The sequence below is a fragment of the Rhinatrema bivittatum genome, chromosome 6 (genome assembly GCF_901001135.1).
Source record: "Rhinatrema bivittatum chromosome 6, aRhiBiv1.1, whole genome shotgun sequence".
Lineage (NCBI taxonomy): Eukaryota > Metazoa > Chordata > Amphibia > Gymnophiona > Rhinatrematidae > Rhinatrema > Rhinatrema bivittatum.
In genome coordinates, this window is record NC_042620.1 from 293,429,634 (window position 1) to 293,435,915 (window position 6,282).

Below are 6,282 nucleotides of genomic sequence, written 5' to 3' on the forward strand. Positions count from 1 at the left end.
AATATTGATTTATTCACTTCCTAGGTACCAGTAGTCAGGTTTGGAGAATGGACGCTGAATTTATCAGCGTCCATTTTCCTAACCTGTGCATGTGTGCTGGTTAGGAAAACAGATGCTGATAAATGCAATGTCTGTTTTTTTAACCCTGACATGTGACAGTGAAAGGACCAATGGGCAATAAGTGAAGGAGTGAATAAATTAATATTAAGTGCCCAACACTTTAATATTGATTTATTCACTCCTTTATAGTGTGGGCAGTCAGGTTCGGAAAATGAATGCTGAATTTATCAGGGTCTGTTTTCCTAACCCATGAATATGCGCAGCCGATTAAAAAACAAACAAAAAAAAAACAAAAAACGATCGGGCCGGATGAAAAAAAAAATCACGATGTGAATCGGAACCAATTCCGGTTCCGATTCACATCTCTATAAAATATCATCTGCAAACAAGTATATAAAAGGCAAAGTGTGCTTTTTAATGACTGGGATTTTCTGCATATAAAGCTCCAGTGTGCAGATTAGAGGCTCCAATGACAGGATGAATAGTAAGGGGAACATGGGGCATCCCTGCCTTGTTCCTCTAGAAAGGGGAAAGGCTTCTGAAATACCTCAATTCACACCTACACTGGCTGTCGGATTAGAATAGAGGACCTGGATAGCAGCCAAAATGAGCCCTTGGAACCCTAGGGACCCCAAAGTGTCCTGCAAAAACACCAAATAGACTTGATTAAATGTTTTTTCTGCATCAAACCCAATCAAAACTGGGCTTGGGATGGCCAAACGCCTGATCAAGGCCTGAAGAACAGCTATTCTGCGAATGTTTATTCTGGACCTCCTACCCATCACAAAACCCGCCTGTCTGCTAGATGCCAGTGTCAGCATAATATACTTTAAGCGATTTGCTAGAATCTTAGAGAATAATATAATGTCAACGCTCGACAAAGAAATTGGATGGTAGGAGGACACTAGTTTGGGATCTCTCCCTGGTTTTGGTAATACAACTATATGAGCTGGTTGCAAAGTGTTGGGCATTTCTCCCTTCTTTACCATCTCAGAGAATATACATCTTAAAGGTTCTAAAATATATGGTTTTGGGGATTTATAGAATAAAGAGGTCAAACCATCTGGTCCAGGAGCCTTAAGGATTTTGAGGTCTGAAATTACTGTGGAAATTTCTGAAACTAGCAATGGATTGTTGTGCCCCCTCCAATTGGGAAATTTATTATTTTGGCAGGGGAACATTCTGGAGAAACGCCTTCCTTATAGTCTGAGGGTTTCTTTGAGTATAATGTCTGATTAAAAGTGCTGGAATATCTGCCCAATTTTATTTGAGCTTGTGTTAGGTTTAATAGGTTTTGTGGACCCTCGGCCCGAGGTGGGGGTTGATGCTACCTGAGGGGTTGGGCCCCACAGGTCCCTACCGTCGACTGGAAACAAAGGCAACAGGACCATGGCTATGGCCCAGGAGAGGAGGTATAGAAGAACTGCCTGCATCACAGCCATGTGATCACAGGCACCTGCACAGTAGCAGTACTGCGGGGTGCCCCGATGAGCAGGGACAGAGATAGTCAGTTCAATGATATCGCAGAGCTATGCAGGGCTGGAGAGAGGATATACCAGAGGAAGGATCTCCAATGCAGAAGCGTGCAAGGCAGGCCCTGAGAAACGCGGAGCATGGAGACATGACCCCTGATGTGGTAAAGCTGAGACTGCCCTGAGGAGCAGGGAAGCGTGGAGACAGGATCTCTGGAGTAGTAATGCTGAGGCTGCCCCAAGGAGCGGGGAAGCATGGAGACAGGGTCTCTGGTGTAGTAGCACTGAAGCTACCCCAAGGAGTGGGAAAGAGTGGTGGCAGAATCTCTGGTGAATTAGTGCAGCGCCTACTCAGAGGAGCGGGGAAGCGCGGAGACAGAGTTCCAGGAATGGTGGTGCAGAGCAGGGCCCTGAGGAGCGGGTACCCAGAGCCAGAGTCCATGAGGAGAGATCCAAGACAGGAACCGAGGTCCGGAGAACAGGAACAAGCACCAGAGGAGCTCAGGGAACTGTTATGGTTAAGTGATGTTTGGGTGGATTCTCGGGTACTGTGGCAGATGACCACGCCCATGAGGAGGAGCCCCTTGGGGAGCCACAGTACTGGGCTAGACGCAGGATGCACAAACACAGAATTAGAGCTTTTATTGTACAGCTTGTGGGATACCACCAGAGGTGGCAGTAGTGAGGTAGTCTGGATGTAGCAGTCTCGTGACCCTCAGCAGAGGGGACCCTTCTCACCCCGTTGTTATAGGGCAATTCTGGTGTAGGTTTCCCAGCAAGGCAATGCTGTAGATGACAGACTGAGAGTTAGATTACTCACTAGATGGTAACTGTAGGTATGCGATTCCACCAGGTAGAAGTGGATGGTACTGGCATCGAGGCAGGGAGAGCAGGCCTTCGAGGAACAAGTACTTGATCCCTGTAAGGCAACTGAAATAAAGCAGAGGGCCCCCGAGGAGCAGGTATCCAGGATAGTCAGTACCCCGAAGGGCAGAGAGAAAACTTCCAGCGGCAGCACGGAAGCAGCAGAGTAGCATTGACCGGCTGAGACCAATCGTTGCTAACTCAACGAGCTAGCAAGCAAGGGCAGGCTAAATACCCGGATGGCGTGATGTCACTTGAGGAGGATGCCCCGAGGTTTGTGCCATAGCTGGAATAAAGATGAGGGTAGCGCATGCGTGCGCACCCTAGTAGGACCTTGGGAGGAGCATGGTGGGAGGCAGCACCATAGCCATTCCAGGGATGCCAGAGAGGGCGGCTTGTAAACATGGCAGTAGCCATTTTCCCAAGGTAAGCGGGAGGAGCCGTGAATAAGGTGAGGCAAACTGGGTGAAGCCGTCTAGGACTGACGGACGCAACAGGAACTCATTGCCAAGTCGGTTAGTGTAGGCCAAAGGAGGTGCGTAAATATCTCAGGCTTGTGATGTCATCAGCCGGGGACAACCTTGGAGTTCCTGCCATTTCTCTTTAAAGGGAAGACAGATTGCACGCGTGCCTAAGGAAGCCCGGAGTTGGAGCGTAGGTCGGCCGCATCCCAGCCACCATTTGGGGCACGGAGAGCCAGGAGGATTGCGGCGGTAGCAGCTGGCCACAGCTGCGAGTTCACCAGGAGTGGAGCGCCAGGCATGACATGACGTGAGTTGGGTTGGCCGTGGACTTCCACGGCCGACGGTCATAACAGCTTGTATGTACAATCCCCTTCAAATTCTTCAAGCTGGTTAGAAATGAAGCTCCCCTCTGGGTTCTGGACCAATTTTGCTAATAATTTCCCAGTTTTCTGGCCCTGCATATATAATTTATGCTTTAGCGCTGTGATTGAAGAGAAAGCTCGGGAATGTAGTTTATCATTTAACAGGGTCTGTATTTCCCAAAATTGAAGTCTATCCTTTTCGGAATAAGACTGAATATAATTTGTTTTAGCATTTTAGCTTGTTGAGTTAAGTCTAATATTTCTTTGTCAATGTTACAGTTCTGGCCGCGAGCACCACGACCAGACCCTTACCTCCGAGTTCTGGACCTGTTCCCGCTTCTGCTGGCGTGGTTTGCGGCCTGTTCGGCGGTGTCCCCGTGGGGACCGTGCCGCTGGGAAGCCTCCCGTGGATGCCCTGCCTCTAGGCGCGTGCATGCTACTTGGGCGCTTATCTAGGCCGTTTCCCGCCAGTGGTGACTCCGCCCAATTCCTGAAGTCAAGACGCCGTGGCCTTGATAAGCCGGCCGCGGGCCTTCAGTCCTTGCCTTGCAATGGGGTTACCATCCGGTTCCCAGTTGCTCCGTGCCCTGGAGTGGGTCGCCTTGGAACTCGCTCCGTTCCTGCCTGCTTGTTACAGTACTTGCTTTGTTCCTGCTTGCTTGCTACAGTACCTGTCTGGATCCTGCTTGCTTGCTTGCTACAGTTCCTGTCTGGTTCCAGTACCCGAGTCCTGTTACAGTTCCTGCCTGGTTCCAGTACCCGAGTCCTGCTACAGTTCCTGCCTGGTTCCAGTTCCTGTCCCTTGCTACAGCGTGGTTCGCTGTCCTTGTCTGGTTCCAGTTCCCGTCCAGTTCTCCAGTCTACTCGCCTAAGTCCCAGCGGCTGGGCCCCTACGGGCTCCTCCTGGGGAAGCACCAGCTTCCAGGGTGAAGAGCACCATCTCGTCCTGCCTGACATCTGCCTCCCGACCTGTGGATTGCTAGAGATACTGAACACTTTCTCCCAGTCTCTGACATGTCGGCCCAAGGGTCCACTAAACTGAGACTCCCACAACAGTCAAATTCCCTTTTCCTCCGAATTGAGTAACCTAGGATCTCCCCCCTCAGCACTGCTTTGGCAGAGTCCCAAAACAAGACAGGCTGATCAAGGTGTTGCTGATCAGCATTTTCCAGGTAGCTAAGGAGGAATGAATCAAACCATAATCCAATATATATGAAACCGTGATGCGGTGAAGCCAGCAGACGCTAGATTGCCATGCTCCGGGTGCTGCTCCCACTTTTCATGATTTTTACCACTTTGGAGGACCCTCTTCATCCTGAAACGCTACTGGAATTTGTAAAGAGACCTTGTGTGTGAATCAGTGACATTCCTGCTAAGGAATGGCCAGCTGGTTGCAGAAAAAAAAGGAGAAAGAGAAGGAGAACATATGAAATTGCCATGCTGGGTCAGACCAAGGGTCCATCAAGCCCAGCATCCTGTTTCCAACAGAGGCCAAACCAGGCCACAAGAACCTGGCAATTACCCAAACACCTAGAAGATCCCATGCTACTGGCGCAATTAATAGCAGTGGCTATTCCCTAAGTAAACTTGATTAATAGCAGAACTTATCCAAACCTTTTTTGAACCCAGCTACACTAACTGCACTAACCACATCCTCTGGCAACAAATTCCAGAGCTTTATTGTGCGTTGAGTGAAAAAGAATTTTCTCCGATTAGTCTTAAATGTGCTACTGGTGCAGGCTGTGGTCAGAGGCAGGCGGAGTTCGTTCAGTTTTGTAGTTCGGGCAGAGGTCTGGGCAAGCAGAATTCAAGCAAATAAATGAGCAGGCGGAGGTCAAGCAACAAAGTCAAGGAGAGGAGGAACAGCAGGACAGATGAGACATTGAAGACAGATGAGGGGAGGCAGACCATGAAGACAAGAACTCAGGAGAAGACCAGACTTGAGAGGGAACCAGTAACAGGATACAGCAACTCAAGTAGATGCACAGCGGAAACAGGAACCAGGAACACAGAGGCAAACCGCTACTCCAATGGAGTCGACCTACTGCCGAGGCAAGGAGAGGCAGGAGAAGTGGCCTTATATACTCCCAGACTGATGTCATCAGGGGGTGCCGTGGGAGGATTCCTGCCATGGTGCCTTTAAGTGCCGGCACATTGGGCATGTGTGTGTCTAAGGAGATCCTTGTGGCATGCTGGTGGCAGCGGCGTGGGCTAAGTTGCTCTGTGCCGTACCAGGGAAGCTGGCCATGACATTGGAGGTATACAGGCTGGGACCTGGGCTGGAGGTAAAAGTGGTGGGTCGTGGTCCCGCAACCTGCCAAATGCAACATGGACCTGTGATTTATATGAAAAAAATCATTCTAAATCCATACTCCTAATGTGTATGAATGTCCTTCATACATAGTCCTTTAAAGCTATTGGTGAGCTGCTGCTATGTGGTTTATAAAATCAACATTTTTAAATTGATAAACTGAGTCTGAGACACTAGTGTTAAAGAAAAACAAACTAAGCATGTGATGATGACATGCAAAATATAATCAAAGGTTGACCTGTTACAAGGAATTCCCCAGTTAATCTTCCCCATAGTCTCTTTTTTTTTTTTTTAACTTTATTCTGTTTTGCTGCCAAGAACAGATTGAAAACTAAGAAAAAAACTAAACAAAGAGCTTGAAAGTAAAACTTTTTTTCCAATCCAAGAACTGCCAGATGTCTCATTGGAAGCAGGGTCAGTCTATTATTAGATAACCCTCTCCCCCCCCCCCCCCCCCCCCCCCCAAAAAGTTATTTATCCATTTTCTCTCTCCAAATGCTCCATACTCCAGTGCTATCATTGTGGCATAGCCTGTCCAAGTCAAGGGCCTCATAGTTTATTTTACACTGGTCATCATGTAGTAAAATGACAAATATTCCCTTTTTTTTTTTTAATATTTCACTTTTCACACTTTTTCCAGCACTTCAAAAGCGGATTACATTCAGGTACTGTAGGTATTTCCCTATCCCAGAGGGCTTAAGGCCGATACTGTTAACCCGCATTTGGACACACGATTTTGACGCGCTAGC